The sequence below is a fragment of the Arvicanthis niloticus genome, chromosome 7, assembly GCF_011762505.2.
Source record: "Arvicanthis niloticus isolate mArvNil1 chromosome 7, mArvNil1.pat.X, whole genome shotgun sequence".
Taxonomy (NCBI): domain Eukaryota; kingdom Metazoa; phylum Chordata; class Mammalia; order Rodentia; family Muridae; genus Arvicanthis; species Arvicanthis niloticus.
In genome coordinates, this window is record NC_047664.1 from 8,143,843 (window position 1) to 8,161,989 (window position 18,147).

General features: G+C 48.4%; 1 long non-coding RNA gene across 2 annotated transcripts; it reads left to right on the forward strand.

The window, feature by feature from the left end:
- Positions 1-4,723: 4,723 nt before the first annotated feature.
- LOC143443009 (uncharacterized) lies at positions 4,724-9,246 on the forward strand. Of its 2 annotated transcripts, XR_013111668.1 has the most exons (3): positions 4,746-5,339; positions 5,519-7,462; positions 7,878-9,246. It is a non-coding gene; the product is annotated as an uncharacterized LOC143443009 (long non-coding RNA). The 2 variants fall into 2 exon arrangements; XR_013111667.1 differs by having other exon boundaries at positions 4,724-5,339; positions 5,519-9,246.
- The last annotated feature ends 8,901 nt before the right edge of the window (positions 9,247-18,147 follow it).

Below are 18,147 nucleotides of genomic sequence, written 5' to 3' on the forward strand. Positions count from 1 at the left end.
CCTATCCTAAGGTTTCTTTCTCTTCTTAGGTCAGGTATGCCAGGCTCTACATCTCCAGGTTATCCTGCCAGACTCAGATCAGCCAGGAAGTTTCTGGTTTCTTAAGCCCTCGGTTCTTACTTGATTCATGACTCCTAGGAAATATAATGCCGCTTCTGGAATCTTCCTACACCACACAGGGTTGTCCTGTAAGGATATCAGTGGCTGGAAGCTTTCAAATGTTTACATTCTAGTACCTGGTTTCATGCTCCTATCAGTCAGTTTAAGGTTCCTAGTTCTTCACTTTTCTCCATCAGAGAAACCATGGGCTGATGAGTCACCATTTGGAGCTGCAAAGTGCTCCTGGTGAGTGCTATGACAACATTTCAAAGGCAGTAGCAATAGACTCTGAGATGAATTCTGGCCAATAACTCACAGATTAAGCCACTGTCTACTGCATGGCACACAATGTATCCTGCCATTCAGTCTTTATCTTTAGCACTGTGGCCTAGACATTAATTATCTCCATTCTGTAAGATTTATTTTCATTTATCTGTGTGAATGTTTGTCACGTGGGGGCAGGTACCAGTAGAGACCCCTGGAGCTAATGTTTCAGGTCATTGTGAGTTCTAACATGGGTGCTGGAAACTGAACTCGAGTTTGCTGGAAGATCAGCAAGATCTCTTAACCACTGAGCCATCTCCCCAGCCCTAACCATCTCCATATTAAAGGAGAAAACTGAGGTTCTCAAGAAAGAGGCTTACCTGAGAGCCCCACTGATAGTGAGTGCCACTGCACCTCAATGTAGATTCTTTAGGGTTCAGATTTCTTCTCAATACCACTCTCCACTGAAAAGACTAGTATATTCCATGCTGGGGAGTTTGTTCCATGTGATCTATTACCTACTGGCATGTACCTTACAAAATGCATACAAGTACTTAAGAACACTTGCTGATCTTGAAGACGATAGAGGTTCATTCCCAACACCTGCATGGTGAGTTACAAGTATCTATAAATCCAATCCCATGGCATCCAACAACACCCTCTTTCTGACCTCCATGGGGACCGTGTCTATGTATGGTTCATGTATATACCAGCACTCAAAAGAAGAAAAAGAAGCCATATATATATATATATATATATATATATATATATATATATATATATGTTAAAATGCATAATCTTATTTTAGTATGATCTCACATGATCATCTTGCCTAAAATATGAAGTGGAAAGATCTACCCTTTTCTCAGAATAGCATAATGCAAAAACTAGACAAGGTAGAGTTTGTACAAAGTTGACATTGTTCCCAGAATCAAACAAGAATAAGCCGCTGCCTGGTGAAGAGTACTTAGCACCCCTCTAGTGAGGGGTACTTAGCACCCCTCTGGTGAAGGGTACTTAGCATCCCCCTGGTGAAGAGTACTTAGCATCCCCCTGGTGAAGGGTACTTAGCACCCCTCTGGTGAAGGGTACTTAGCATCCCCCTGGTGAAGGGTACTTAGCACCCCTCTGGTGAAGGGTACTTAGCATCCCCCTGGTGAAGGGTACTTAGCACCCCTCTGGTGAAGGGTACTTAGCATCCCCCTGGTGAAGGGTACTTAGCACCCCTCTGGTGAAGGGTACTTAGCATCCCCCTGGTGAAGGGTACTTAGCACCCCTCTGGTGAAGGGTACTTAGCATTCCCCTGGTGAAGGGTACTTAGCACCCCTCTGCTTTTGGGATAGACAGAGCCTTTTTACCAAGGAAGTTCCTAAGGTAGCATCAGACTATTAATGGGGAAAGCATTTACTTTAGATTACTAAGGCTGTAAAGTAGATCGGAGGCCCTCTATGTCTGGCTATTAGAGATGTTAATTAAATATTAATAATATCTAAATTAGCATAGTGAAAGCTCAATTCATCAATTTGTTCTGGTCTGTTTGTAAGGGGGAGAAGAAATAACTCCAAATGTCCCTGAAGAAAGATGCTATGTGGGTCAATAGAAAGATGACTGAACACTTGATTATGATTGTGGTAAACTTTTTATTCTGGTTTTATTTAAAGGTACTTGTTGCAGCACCTTACCTTAAATCATTTACCACAGTCAATATACTGGAGTGCCATGCATTATTCATTGTTACCTAATGAAAAATTTGCCAAGGTACTTCCATGCTGAATGCCCGATTGATTAATTGATTACTTGATTGTTACTTCCAAAAAGTAGGGGCTAGATTTCATGTGGAGAATGAGGCCATCCAGGCTGAAGTTCTAGGCATCTTCTATTGCTAACCAGGCTGCAGTAGGACCTAGACTTTTCTGTATCTTACAAAGGTACCTTCTTAACAGAGCTGATTTTAGGCTTCGTGGCTAGTAATTGAGAGAAATAATCGGATCTTCCACTAAAGTAAGTGCCTACTTCTCCCTAGTCCTGTGGATAAACCAGTGTGAATCCCTAAATCCCATGGCTTCTGGATGGTTATTGTGTTTTAGTCTTATGGTAAGTAACAATTATTTATCTCATTTTTTTCTAAATATTTATTTACATTGGTGTTCTGCCTCCAAGTATGTCTGTTGAGGGTGTCGGATACCCTGGAAGTAGAGTTATAGACCATTGTGAGCTGCCATGCGGGTGCTGGGATTTAAACTTGGTACTTTGGAAGAGCAACCAGTGCTCTTAACTGCTGAGCCATCTCTCCAGCCCCCTCTTTATCTTTTATGTACCTGTTTGTGTGTGTGTGCAGGTGAGTGTAGGTGTCCACAGAAGCCAGTAGGAGGCATCGGATTCCCCTGGGGCTGTCATTAACAGAAGTTGTGAGCCTTGGGTATTCTGCAAAAACAGTAAGCGTCCTTAAGTGCTGAGCTAGCTCTCCAACCCCTCTTTATTTCATTTGATTGTGGGGAAGAAGACAACGGACATATTTTCAAGTATAAAGGAGACTGGTTCTTTATACTTAAAAGAAAATCCGTTCACCAGAAGGGGCCAGCTACCTATCTGAAGCTCATCTGCACTTACCCAAGTCCGGTAAGCATCCTTCAAAAGGAAGTCTGCAGTTTTTACATTCTCTCTCTCTCTCCCTCTCTCTCCTGACAGGTCCACGATCATTTAATAAATATCTCCCTGAAAAGTTTTCGTTTTGCTCTGCTATAGTGAATGTTGGTCTCTCTTCTAGGTATGTCCTTTGCACTTCCTGCGGATTAGTGAACAGATCTCTTTATAGGACTACATCTGTCTCTCTCTTCCACAATCTGTCCTACCCTAGGGGGAGGGCTGGCGGGAAAGGGTTAAAGGTTTTCTGGTCGAAATAGCCCAACAGAAGGGGCCCGGCCCAAAGCTGAAATCTAAGTCTAATGACCGCTGCCCTTCACCTCGCTGCTGTCCACAGGCCGGACCTGCGGCCCGGTGGGGGCCGGGACCAGGACAGGACACAATGTTCTTCGTTTAACATTTGAACTTCTCCTATCCGAGGCAGCAGGCCGTTTTGTCCTGGGGTCGCTGACCCTCGCTCCCCCATCAGCTGCCCTGAAACCTTAATTGAATGACAGATGGTCATTTTCGGGGGCGCCAGAAGCTGCGCCGGCCAGCGGAGGGGCTCAGGCCGGGGCGGCCTTGCTTAGGCTCTGCCTGCCGGGGGTGGGCGGCCAAGGCGGCCGGCGGCCTGCAGGGCCTGGGGGCTCGAGGTGGGTCACAGCGGCTGCACTCGCTGCCTTGCCCGGCTCCAGAAGGAGGTCGCGGCCTCGAGGGCCGCTTCACCGGGTCCTAGCGCCCCTGTCTGCCTGCCAAGCGAAAAACTCCCCGTAGCCCAGTACTGGATGGGCTTCTAGCCCTCCATTTCTAGGCCAAAGGCTGACGTCCTGGATCCTCCGTAAACAGGATCTGGCACGTGTGCACCCCAAACCCAACTCCTAGGGCCAAACAGCTCAGGCAAACCAGACCGCGCAGGGACCAAGTCTGTAGAAGGGTTTGATCCTGAGTTGTCTGCTCTACTGACTCTACCTCCAAATTTGCCTTTCCCAGACAGAAGCCACGTGGGCCTGTCAAGTCTCAGGTGGGACTCGTGTGCTGCCACCACCCTATTGTGGAGAACTCTTGGGAGTCCCTAGTTTTCCAGCGATCTGTAGGTAGATAGAGATAGGTAGATAGATAGATAGATAGATAGATAGATAGATAGATAGATAGATAGATAGATAGATAGATGATAGATAGATTGGTTGATAGATATCCCAAAGACTCCTGGAGGCACCAGGACCCAATTCCGCGGCCTCCGCAGCCCGCCTGCTTCCTAGTGTCCTATTTCTTTAAAATAAAAGCTGTGAGCCCTACAATTACTGGGATTACAGTGAGCGGGTATTGATCTGCAGCCTGCATTGTAGGATAAAGCAGACTGGCGGAGGCAGACATGCTGCCCAGCCACCACCACCCCTCCACCTCCTGGTCCTGCAAAGCTCTAGAAAGAAAGAAAGAAAGAAAGAAAGAAAGAAAGAAAGAAAGAAAGAAAGAAAGAAAGAAAGAAAGCACGATGCTAAATGTTTGATTTCAGACACACCATTAACACCTGCAAGGGGTGGGGAAACGAAAGAAAAGGAAAGGGGGGGCAGCCCAGCCGCCATACCTCCCTGGGGTGCCCTTGGGACTCCCAGGACTGAGCCAGCTAGACAACCACCTTCAGCCTCTTTTTTTAAACGCTTTTTCTAATTACTAGAAAAAATATACACATAAGCAAAAAAAAAAAAAAAAAAAAAAAAATCCTCCCGGCAGGCGCGAGCGGGGGTAGCGAGCAGGCCGGCGAAGGCGGTAACGCCAGCCTAATGCACAGATAGCTGACATCAACTTCCGTCAGGCGGCTCCGGGAGATCGAACCTTTCGATTGTAACTGGGACAATTTGCATAGTGATTCCCTTTCAGAGCTTTCTCGGGTCCATAACAAGAGCAGGCAGCTATTCAAATGCAAGTTGCGTCCCCAAATGCGCGGCTGGCCTGAGCAAAAGGAGCGGCTCGTCGTCACCAAGCGAGCCGAGACCAGCGCTGGGGTTCTGGGTCACCTCATTTCTCCCGGCTTCTCCCTTGCTCTCCGGTTCCTGAATTAGCTGTTTGTTTACGGCTACAGACTTGTGTGTGCCAGCGAGGCGAGCCAGCGCGCGAGGCAGGGAATTGATCTTTCTCCAGACTCAAAGCTGGAGCCGAAGAAGTGCGGGGGATTTGGTGTCCTGAGTGGGACTCAAGAACCTAGGTGCAGAGTGGGAAGCCCGTGGGCTCTCTGGCCAGCTTCTCTAACCCCAGCGACCTTGCAGGAATCCTCAGGCCTGAGAGCGCCCGGGCTCTGGGCTTTGCACAAAGTGGCGGCGGCTGTGTCCCGGTCTTTAAAACCAACGCAAAGAAAGGTACCTGCGATGCGCAGTGCTTACTTTTTCCGGTTCTGCACCGGGAGGGTGGGGAATGATTTATACGGGAAGGCTGGGATTGAGGACTTAAAATTGGGCTCTTCGTTTTCTCGTTTCTCATTTGAAATTATGCCTCATTTGAAATTATGCAAATTGACTCGGGTTTCCCTTGCTCCTAGGAGGCAAAGCTGAAAGCTTGTCGCGTGTCAGAAGCAACCTGCCGTGAAATCTTCTAATGCGCCCCGACTCGCCCTTCGCGGTAAGCCAGCCTCTCAGATCCACGCGGCCGTGGACCGAGAAGGGAAAGTCAGCGCGGCCAGGTGTGCCACGCGGGTCCTCGACTGAGCTCGTGGCCACGCGTACAGCGTGGGAGCCGGGGGCGGAGGGCAGAGCCCGCGTCACGCCCGGGAAGCGGAAAGGGGGACCCCCCCTCCCAGCCCTGCTGCCCGCCACCGTGGGTAACAGGTCCTCCCCGCGAGTTTAAAGCAGCAAATGAGAGCGGAGAGCTGGCCTCGGAGCTGGGTGTAAACGCGGATGGCGGGCACGCGAGCGCGCGGCTGAGCTTTGCGTGCGGTTCTACCGAGCTGCGCGCTGCGGCCCCGCGCACCTGCTTTGTGCGTTTTGTACAAACGGAACGGGCGGGATCCACTTCTTCGCGCAACACCCCCAAGTGGAATCTGTCTGTTCTTCCCCCACGTCTAGTTGACGTTTCTACACCGCTCAGGTTACTCCGCTGTCCCTTGGAATCTTACCCAACCCTTTTAAAGGCAATCGCGGTCACTGACCTTGAGACTCTAAACGTCATGGTATAACTATCTCGTTCTGGGGTAGCTAAATTTGTGTTCTGATTGTTTTTTAAGTACTGGGGCGGGGAACGTAGGTTATTTAACCCTGCAGACATAGCTAAACACATTTTTCAAATATTCTTCTCATACTGCTTCAATGCTGAGAGCGGGCAGGAAGCTTCTTCGTAGTGCCTTTTTGCAGAATGCACGGAGTAATTTTCTCCGGGGGTTTTTTGTTTGTTTGTTTGATTGATTGTTTTGGTATCTTTGAAAAATGTAGACTGGTTTTCTGTTCTTTTCAAAACATATTCTTTGGCAACCGAGACAGTAGAAGTGTGTTTGAGATCGAATAGTGAGGAGAGCAGACATGTTGGGACAAATAAATCCAACATAAATTGAAAGCATACTGCTCCAATTCAGAACAAAGCAAATTAAACTATGAAAAAGATGCGAGCAATTAATATCTGCGGGGGAAGCAGGTTTAAAAACTGAAATTTCTAGACTTTACCCACAAAACAAAACGAAGCCAAAAGAATTAAATACGTTGCCTTGCCCTTGAATGTCTAACGGAAGACAAGAGGCCTGCCCAGAGCCATCTTGGGCAAGCGTGCACTCAGAGGCTGTTGAGAGGCAGATTCACTTTGAGACAGTTGCATACATTTTCAGCAAACTAGAACCAATTAGGGGACATTTAGTTCTGGCGGGAAACTATTTTAATTTTATCTCTGCCTTTGGGGGAAGAAAAGACCCTAGCAGTTAAGTTATTACCGGTTCCTGTGGAGTTAATTTAATGCAAATAGTCTACTCTCCTGTCAGCACAGGAGAAAGTAGAAGCCCCGGGGGTCAGGAAGGGCCAGTCAGATGGTGAAGAAGCCTCTTGGCTCAGGGGACAGACTTACAAGACTCTGAAGTAACGTTGGGCTGGTTGCTTCTTTCCCTCTCCTAAAACTGTAACTCAAGATGTAAGTAAAAGTGTTTTCATTTTTTTATTGATCCCACTAACATCTTTCATTATCCAGCATGTAGCCACACAAATTATTGCTCATTTGATACCCAGAATTCTATTGACCATGGCTTTCGTCGGAGAATTCTAACTACTGGCTGCTCTGGGCTCCGAGCTGAGGCTGGAAACAAGTAAATTCAGCCCTGACCAGCAAGAATTGATGGAGATGTGCTGGTGATTGGAGCCACGTGGGCTTTCATAGAAACCTGCTTTTTACTCTGCCTGCCTTGCTCCAATTCAGGGAACCCCTTTGGAACAGATTTGCTTACTTGGAAGGCTGTATATTCATTTGGCAGGTTCTTTCCAGCTCTAGCCAAGCTGAGGGAGAAAGTGAGGTAATGGACAATTGCTCCTCAGGCTTTTGGTCAAAGCTAACCCAAGGCGGGAATACTTGAAGAAATATTAAACCATACCTTTTGATTCTGCTACATGAATATCATGTCCTAAATTTCAACACCCCTACCCCCACATCACCGTCAAGACTCTACAGCATTACACAGAGCTGCTAGGGCGTGCTGAGATCTGGGTCTGGTTGGCAGTGGGTACCCAGCCTCCATGACAGGAGTCATAGCTATAGTGACCAACCTTGTGAAGCAACAGCCTGTTCCCAAAGAATATCTTGACCTTGGAACTCACAGCTTCAGGTTGTTGGAGAAAGTTAGTCCCAAAAAGACGCTGGAGAAAAGAGTGCAGGAGGGCAGAGGGAATTCCCCAGGAAGCCAGTCATGGTTTTTGCATTTCTGTTGCAAGGAGCCGATGCTTTGCCCAAGCAGGAGGAGACCCAAAGACTTGACCTGCCAAGGGGTGCCTGCCCATCTCCTTCCTGGCCTAGCGAGGGACCTACACCTCACCTCCTCACTGCCTCCTTCTGGGAGAAAGTCACCTCAACTCAAAAAAGAACAAGTTGAACCTGCCACAGAACCTGTCTGATTTCCAAGGAACAAGCAACCCAGACCCTTCTCCTTCAGCCTCAACACCTAGAGAGTGGAGATGGACAGCGGGGTTTCATTTCAACAAGTACTGGGACCTAACCCCCCTAGGCCAGTTTCCAGAGCAGCAACAAGAACAATAAAAAGAAGCAATTAAGGATTTTCTAAATGAGTCCCAGCATGTGCCACCTGACTCCAAACCTAAAAGTGCATTTAAGGGTGCTGGGTAGTTTTTGTTTTGTTTGTTTTTCTAATGATATTGCTAAATGTGCGTGGAACCATAGTCAAGAAGCCACGTAGTTCCAGAACTAGGCAGTAAAAATGTAGGAGTGGGCACTGCAGATAGCATGCCATACCCGGAGTATGGGAGAGACTGCAGTGGATCCTGACACTTACATTGAAGATGCTGGGAGTGTGGAGGAAGTTACAATGTGGGCCCTTTTATGTTTTTATGTAGATTTTAAAACAAACAAAAACCCAAACCTGGCTGTTGATGTAATTGTAGCATCTCAGATGGTATATTCACAGGAGATAGATAGATGATAGATAGATAGATAGATAGATAGATAGATAGATAGATAGATAGATAGATAGATATCCATCCATCCCTAGGTTGATGTGGAAAATAAACATTTTGCTGATTCCAGCAGAAACTCTGAAAGCCAAAACAAACCAACCAACCACTGTGAGGAGGGACAAGGGGAGAGTGACTTAGAGTAGTCCTTCCTATATAGGGCTGGCTGCCTGAGGTCTGGAGTTGTGGAGTCCAGAAAAGGCAAAGTAGACAGCCTGAACTAAAAGTTACCTTGGAAAACAAGCCTTGAGACCTGGTGTTGGGGTCATGTGGGGGTCATTCAGTATTCCTTTGGAGAATAGCCTAGCTGAGAGCTTCTCTGCTGGACTCGGTTGCTTCAGACAGGAGATTGGGAACTTTCCTCCCCTGGCATGCACAGCACCAATCATGTCCTGAGTTAAGGTGTCCTCAGCTCTCTCTCAGGAGGCTCCTGACTGAGGGGGTACTTCACTTCCCAACTGCCTTAGGCCCCTCGGGGTGTTACCAGGCAAATGAAACAAAAAGAGCTCAATAGTAAATTATTTTGTTCAGCCTTCTGTCTTTTTATGAAAATAAAAGCCAACACTTTGTCATTTTTAATCGCATAAGCAGACAATAAATCTAATTTCGATATTGATTTTTTTTCCAGAATCAAGTGATTTTTTTTCTTTTGCAGTCTGTTGTGTTTCCTTTCTGAAAAGACTCATTCCCTGTTATCCTGTGGGAATAGGGGCCCGTGGATCCAATGGGGGGGAGGGTGCTACTCTGAAACACAAACTTCGTAGTGGACTTCAAAGGAGATTTTTCTCGGTAGCAGGAACTTTGGGTTTGGTCTAACTATCTGGACACCGGTTTCAACTTCGCCACCCTTATGTCCTGAAATAGAGCGCTCAGCTGGTGGTTTTAGTAGTTATAGCCTCTGAGATTCATTTCGATTTTCCCCTTTAATTTATAAAATAAAGTAAAATAAAAACAAGCACCCAGAAGTCTTGTTGATGTCTGGAGTCTGTATGACACTACGAAGCCAAGCCGTAGAAACTCTTCCCAAATGATTCCAAGTCCAGGCTCCAGCCAGATGAACCTTGGCAGTAGCAAAAATCTACTTCCCGGGGATCCGGCAACAGCAAGGGAACACCGAAGCGCAGGTGGGCTCTTTACTCGCCTGCCTCTCCTTCAAAAGGGGGTAGGGGATTCCTTGGTATTGGTGCCAAAAGTAACTGGCACCTTTTCCTTTGAACGTCTAGGGGTGCAAAAGCCAGTAGCGGACCCGGAAGAGGGATGAAGGAAGCTAGAGGCAAGAAACAAAACTGGAGGAAGGGGAGAGAGAAAGGAGGGAAGGATGGAGGGTGGCACGGAAGAAACTAGAAGAGAGGACGTAGGGATGAATGAAGGATGATGTTGGAAAGGAAACGTGGGAAGGAAGACAAGGAGGAAGGGAGACCAAATAGACAAAACTACATCATCCCTACTTCTGAAGAAAATTATGATCGACCCACTCCCCCAGCACCGGACGTCCTCTTGTACCTTTCGGCGCCAGAGCAAAAGTTCCAACTTCCCACTCTAATCCAAAACACTTAAGTCAGGACGCACCAGAATCGCGGCCAGGCCTGCCTGCCCTCAGCGACCGGCAGCGGCTGGGCTGTCAGGGTCACCACGACCTCCGCCCTCAGAGGCCTGTTCTCCTGCTGGGGGAGGGGACCGGGCGGCTGAGCGCCTTGCAGCGGGGCGGTGGGGGGAGGGGACCACGGGCTTGCAGCCATCCCTTGGGCTCTGACCTTTCTCGAAGCCCCACAGGGTCAGGATGTAACCTTTCGTATCCCCGCTGCACGCGTTCTCCCTAGTTGTGGCCTCGGCTGGGGGACAAGGAGAGGGGTCGATGCCGGTGCTGGCAGCCTCAGTGGCCGCAGAGGACCCGATGGGGGTGAAGACCTGAGCCTGCCCGCTCTGTATGCCTAGAGTTCCCAACATCGCAGAGCAGCCTCAGGCCAAGGCCCCGTTAACCCGGCGCCTAGCAAGTGGGATGCTGTTGGAGGCAAAGGCTGCGCAGCCTCGCTTTCTGAGGGGTCTCAAACAGCTTTCCCATCCCTAGGACCCAGGTGAGCTGCGTGCTACCGCCGTGTTTAGCACGCCCTGGGCCCCCAGGAGGCCCAGCGTTTAACCCCGCTTCGGGGACCAGTGCCAAGCCAACCCGAGAAAAAACCTAGGCTGAAGTCCTGGCCGCAGAGGCCAGTACCCTCCTGGACACTAGGGGCCCTGCCTCACCCGCCGGTCTCCCTCCACCCACTTCCAGAATCTTCTGCCGTCAGCGCCTCCCAGCTCTCCCAGCGGAGAACCGAGCAGAGGGGCTGCACACCGGAGGCTGAGGCTGCCATAGCTTACCCGGACCCCCAGCCCTCCATGGCTTGGGGTTTTCGCGGTCTCCCCAGCTGGAGCCAGGGCCGCCAGAAGCCAAGAGCGTTAGGTTCAAATGCATCAAGGTTCCGAAGTCATTTATCCGGGTTTCATAAATAATTTTCTTCTTACACTTAGGTCCAATTCCTGCCCCCTTCAGGTTTTTATTGCGGGGGTATCAGTGGCTAAAAAGTTTCCAGGGCGAGTGGGTGGTTGTTCCCTTTTTCCATCATTAATGTCATTACTACGAACTATCAATAACCTTGTCGTTGGGAGCCGAGTTTCACGGTATTGATCCACGCAGCTATTCATCTCTGCCATGCAAGACACGGAATAATTTTCGCATTACAGTAGCTTGGATTTGCTTTTAATTCATATTTAAAGCTGCAACCGGCTCAGTGGAGCGCTCTGTGAAAGACTAGAGGCGCCTAATTAATAATAAGTCAGAAACGAAGGAAGGCACTGGCGAATAAATAATTAATACAGACATCTATGTCTCTTTGAATATTGCTCCTTTAAAAATTTAGACTTACCAGGGCCATACTGTAAGTCTGCCATTTATATTACGGGGATGATTTAAGAAAGCTATTTTTTCCCTTGAAATACAATAATGAATTATTTATGGTGTTTTGCAAACCTAAGTTCCTTCATTAGCCGGCCCCTCTGGTTTGTTTCTTCCAGGTGGAAAACACCGGTTTTTAAAAATAATTACAATAAACGCCCAACAAGAACCACCAACCAACATTAGATTCAGGAGAGCTAGGACAGGCACAAAACATGAGAAGATCCGAATTCTGGAATCTGCCACATATGGGATTTTGTCCAGGAAAGAAAACAAAACCCAGAATACTGTCTGGTGACCTTAGGGTATTTGCTGGTGCCCAGTGAGACAGGTTTAGGAGAACTCGGGGTCCTGAAATGGCCCCAGGAGAGAGGTGGGTAGGGCTCAGAAAGTCAGTCGTGCCTCTCCACATATGTACCCACAATAAAAGGGTTGGGGAGAAAGAAATTTTGGAGACCCACTATTGAAAAAGTTAGAGTTGACTTTCACAGTAGCCAGGAGCACCGGGTAGCCTCGGAGATTAACAAAATTGAAGGTGATACGGGTGATTGAAAATCTGAGGCGGTTTTTGTGTGAGATGGACTAGGATTTGTTTGCAGTGTTGTTAGCAATATCGATTTTTTGTTACTTGGATTAATGTATGTTAAACAGGAAAATGCGGGCATTAGTCAAGTACATTATAATCATCTATTGTTGAGAGGAAGGTTTCTCAGGTGATGTTGGGAACCAGGGCGCCAGGCATTTCCAACGGGGTGGAAATACTCTGGAGTATTTGCAGCATCTGGAACTGGGGGTTGGGGAGCTGACAAAGTGGAAATGGGGCAGATTCACCTTCAGTTTCACCTCCCACCCACCCTCTTCTAGTAGGGTTACAGCTTAGTATTTAACAAAACCTCAACCCAGGTGTATCAGCCTCCCTGCCGACTTCCCTACTCCCATAAAGTATTAAAGGAAGGAAAAGGATGCAGATGTTTGGGTCTTCCAAGTCTCTCACCTGCATGCCCTTATTTTCACAGCCCCACCTCTGTGACTCTTAGCCCTAATGACCCTCCCTTCCGTTGTCTGGGACTTGTCTCAGGCATGGGGACTCCAGTGGCAAAACAGTGCACACACACTCACACACACACATCTACTCATAGACCGTGGGATGGGCCAGGTCCAGAGAAGCCTGCATCTGATACCTTGATAATCCTCTGGGTTGGCTCTTCTTCAGTCACACTGACTGACACACCCTACTTCACAGCCAGGTGAAGATGCGATGGGACCAAAGCTTTCTTACTCTTTTTCCTTTTAGTCACACACACACACACACACACACACACACACACACACACACACACACACACACACGGGGGGGGGGGGAGACCAACTGGTTACATTTATGAAAACCCCTACCGCCTGCAAGACCTCGCCCCTCCCCCGCCCCTGCCCGCCCAGGCCAAGGTCTTTCCCCGGCCCTGTAGAAACCAGAGGTCAAGTACAAGAAATCTTTTGTCTTAGACCGGTTCTAAAAAGCGCATAAGGGCCACGGTCTGGGGGTTGGCGTGGAGCGACGGACTCTGCCCCACTCCATAATCCTATGCTCGGATGGCGCTCAGGCTAAAGGGCCTTCGCAAAGAGTCTCTGGGTCATAGACCGAGGATGGGGACAGACCGATAAGGTGGCTAGCTGATTTCAGAAAGGCCGGCCAGGACAGAAGGAGGGCAGGAGATGAAGTACGGAAAGTGACGTACCAAGAGAAAGATGAATCTCCCCTTTGAGAAAGCAAAAGCCAAAACAGGCAGAGCAGGCCGAGGAGGGAAGCGCAGGCAACAGGGCAGGCGCTCAGAACACCTTGCGTTTTATTTTTAAATCTTCTAGGTGTCTGCGGGTCAAATAAAGACAAGGGCAGTAACGATTATTCTGTTAAATCTATGGTACTTGACTGCGCAAACACTAATTGATTAGACACCAAAATGATTTGTTTAAAGAGTTTTCCTCCTTCCCAAGTGCAGCTGTTCTGGCCCTGCGTCCGCCGTTGCAGGCGACATTCACCAAGAGAGCGTGTCTCAGGCCCGACTTGGGGTAGGTTGGCTGATCCGAGCCCTGCGCATCTGAGGCTCCCGGATGGGAGGTGGCTAGTGATTTTTGCTTTCTAATTATCTCCAAAATCAGAGAAGAATATCTTACTAAGGAGCATCGCTAGTACACTTGGCCTTCCGTCCACACCTCTGAGTTTTCCCTACTTTGAGTCGCTTTGAATGATGCCAACGCATGGCCCCCCTCACTTTCCAGTTCCCAGCTTTGGCTTCTCTACCATCAGGACGCCAATGATAATCCACCATAGAATTCCAAAAGACTGGAAGTGGTGTGTTCACTGCTACCAAAAATCTGCAAAACTCGGGAGTGTTCACTGACACCCCGAATCTGCAAAATTCATCGTCTCCCCATTTGCGCCCTCACAGTCTTGGGAAGGGTTCCTTCCCCCTTACTATAAAATTATGAATAAGAGAGGAAAACCCACTGAAGATCAGGCCGTAGAAAGCCAATTTCCTGGGAGTCAGGTTAAACTTCTGCAGCGCTGGGCTCTGCCACCTGTCACCTAGGAGCCGGATACCTCTCCCCCAGTTCCACACCCATTGTGACACCCCTTCAATGTTCTTTACTTGAAGGCGCAGAACCTTTGCCAAAATAGGCGACCCCCAGAAAGAACTTCTACCCAAAAGACTCCATTGCTAGCTAACCCAGGGTCCCAGGAGAGCAAGTGGTTTTCTTCCTTGCCCAGGAAATAACCTGAGATGCTCTCGGAGAGGTCAGTTTTCAGACCACCACCGAGGCGGCTCCAAGCATTTCCTGGAACTCCATGTTAGGTGGGGTTGGAGGGAGCCTACCGCCTTTCCGCAGGCATTGGAGGGATAAGAGACAAGCGAAATGGTGCGAAAACGTTGGGTTTAAAACCATTTTCGTGCGCAAAACAATTTTTAGGAAGGAAAGAGGAATGAAAACGACATAGATATTAAATACAAAGGCAAAGCTTGAAAGGGGGTGTTAGAAGCATTGGTCCCCACTTCCTCCACCAGAGAAGTCACATCCACATCGCATGGAACTGGGAATTAATGTGTTGTTTTAATTGGTTTCAACAATAAATCGTCAGGCCACTGTTTTCTATAATTCTTGTCTATTCTAAGCCAACAGCAACTTTCTGAATAAATTTCTCCAGAGATGGAAAGACAGGAGAGGACAGAACAGTAGAACCCTGCAGGAAGCATCTAGACTCAAATCTTTCACCCCATTCTATCAAGAGTTCTGCTGCAGTCAGATGCCATCTGCATGTCCCTCCATGGGAGTTTCATTCTAGACTCTGCAAGTTTCAGAAATGTTTGGACTTCAAATGCTGCAGCCAAGAGTCTCTTACCTGAAGCCCTGGGTAGGAACACTTTCTGAAACCCAGGACTGCAGTCACCAAATAGGAACTGAACACTTGATGCCCCCAAAGAGCACAGAAACATTTCTTTTGAATGGTCCATATGTTACACCTCTACTGCTCACAAAGAAAACCAAGCCATTAACTCTGAGTCACACGGGCCATTCTTAGAGAACTGCGTGTGGCCAGCATTTACAAGAATGGCCTTCTCCACAAGTCTAATGTCATTGCCCTGCAAACTCTAGCCTATCTAGCAGAGGACAAATTTCATGTGCCCGCCTACTGACTCCCATGCATTTAAGACATTTACAAAAACAAACATCTGTGATAAAGCCTTTGCCCAGCTCAAGGCCCCAGTGGCACAAAAGTTGGGTTCCAACATAAAAACACTGCAACAAGCATTTAGTTGAGCCCTGTTTTTAAGACTGTATTTTAATAGTTTTTACATTGTTCTTCTATAATTCTCCTTCATTTGCTTAGAACTGAAGCAGTTAAGTATAAGCCTTTCCCTCTGCTTCACACACTTACTGTCCAGTTTCAAGGAACACTTCTATAGACTCTAATTCTCTCTTCCCTTAGGATTGCTTCAATCCATCCCTTGGTCTTATAAGAGAGGCAAGTACTCTAGGCTGCAGGAAAGGAGAGAGAGAGAGAGAGAGAGAGAGAGAGAGAGAGAGAGAGAGAGAGAGAGAGAGAGATCTAAGGGGGCAAGTTTTGTGCTGGGCACTCTGAGAAGAAGACCAGATAACAGCAGGTAACTCTAGTTCCCTCAGAGGCCAGAAAAAGTGTCCTTTCTACCCACCACACAGAAAATGCTTCTGAGAGGTGAAAACACCTCTCAGAAATCGAGGAAGAGGAGGAAGAGGAGGAAGAGGAGGTGATGCTGGTGGCACAGGAGGAGGAGGAGGAGGGAAAGGAGGAGGAAGAGGAGGAGGGGAAGGAGGAGGAGGAGGGGAAGGAGGAGGAGGAGGAGAAGGGAAAGGAGGAGGAGGAGGAGAAGGGGAAGGAGGAGGAGGAGGAGAAGGGGAAGGAGGAGGAGGGGAAGGAGGAGGAGGAGGAGGAGGAGGAGGAGGAGGAGGAGGAGGAGGAGGAGGAGGAGGAGGAGGAGGAGGAGGAGGAGGAGGAGGGAGATTTGTAAACCAGGTCTGAGATTGTTAGGGGTGGGGTGATGTCAAACACTGAGGTGAGCAAGGCAGAAAGATGCTTCCTCAACTTCTTCTCTCCTTTGGGAACCAAAGCTGAAAGAAGACATCTTTTTGACCAGATCCTTTTTGGACAGAGTCCCTTTTGGCAGAGTTGAGCTCCTTGATCCCACCCCTTTGTATGGGCTCCAGGGTCTCAGCTAGGAGTTGACATGAAGGAGGACTTCCAAGATCAAGTCTTTAATTAATGGAGGAGGGTAACACCAGGAACAATGTGTGTACTAATTTTTTTCATTTTTTTTAAGGAACAATCTTTCAAGAAGAGATGGCCGTAAGAGCAGATCAATCATTTCAATGGGATTAAAATATGGTGGCAGAAACGGTTGAGCTGAGATTGTTTCAACCCATCGTTTGGTCTTACAAGAGATGCAAGCATGCTATTCAAGAAAGAAGGAAGGGAGGGAGGGAAGGAGGGAGGGAGGGAGGGAAGAAGGAAGGAAAGAAGGAAGGAGGGAAGGAAGGAAGGAAGGAAAGAAGGAAGGAGGGAAAGAAGGAAAGAAGGAAGGAGGGAAGGAAGGAAAGAAGGAAGGAAGGAGGGAAGGAAGGGAGGGAGGGAGGGAGGGGAGGAAGGGAGGGAGAGGAGGAAGGGAGGGAGGGGAGGAAAAAGGAAGGAAAGGTAGATTTGGTTTCTAGAAAATATTTTGTGCTTGAATGTGTCTGAAGAGATAATAAATAAATTAAATTAGTATTATTTTGGTTTTGGCCAATGTATTCCCTCCCCCATGACCTTTTCCTGAGGGGAGGGAGGTTCAGATTCCTAAAATGATCATGACCAAGCTGACTTGAACTAGAATCCACAGGAGTTATTTGGTAAGATGGAGCTGTTTCTGATGTTGAGACCCAGCAGAACTGGTCGTTTTAGGAAGACCGAGTGTACCCACTGACCTTGACTGTGGGTCTTGTGCTGTTGGAGGCAGGCGCTTGAGCTAAGAGATGAGCCCGTTTGTACCTTAACTGATGAGATTTAGGCCCCTGGATTGACCACAACAAAATTTTCTTATAGATCCCACCACCACGACTCATTCCTAGGCTCTCTGAAAACCGTTACAAGAAAACACAGGCGGTAGGTTCAGTGTCTGGCGCAGAGCAGGCCCCAGACTTTGTTCAGTAGCCCTGAAAGCCCGCTCTGAGGCTATCCTTATTGTGAACACCGCTAGCCCCAGGCTGAGGCTCGGCGCTGACCCGGCCGTAACTGCCGAGGGCCTGACAATGGGCACATCTGTCCTTTCTCCAAGGGATAAAAGCACCTAAGCAGACAAGGCTCTGCCTTTTGTTACGGACTTTTTTCTTTCTTTCTTTTGTAAATAAAAGAAAGCCGCGGCATGTGGCGGCCGGGTGTGTGTCCCACACTGGGGGCCTCCCCACGCGTCCCCACCAGGCTGAAGGCCCGGGTTCAATTCCGGATTGGAGCGTGACTGTGACAGGGGCACAATTATGCCCAAAGCTGAATTGATTTTCAAATCTGGAGGCTTCCTGCAAGGACACCAGGAAAAGGAAAGCGTCCCTGCGGTCCAAGCAGAGACCCACTCAGCCGCGTGCACTCTGCCTGCGTGGATACTTCTTCCTAGCAGCAGCCTTTAGGTTCTTTTCTAGAAAGGCTATGGAGTAACTTTAAAAGACCAGCTCCCCAGCCACCGCCCCCATGCTAACCAGGCCTTCTCTCCTGTCTCCTTCAGTAACTCCCAAGCAGAGTTAACCAAAGTGGGAGAGAGGCTTCTTAATTGGGAGCATTGTGAAAGTTCTCTGAGGTCTGGGACAGTGAGGTGTGGCCTCGATCTTAGTGCTCCTCACTGAGCACTGATCCCTGAGTGCTCCTCTACCCCGGGCTCAGATAGGGAAAGGTGGTTCGAGAAGTACTTGAAAAGATCATGGATGCCAGTTCTACAGCGCCCACACCGACCTAGGCTTTCAGGGTATACACGTCCCAAGTCCCCGTAGGACAATCATTTAAGAACAGGGAATGAGCTGGCTTCCAGCGAC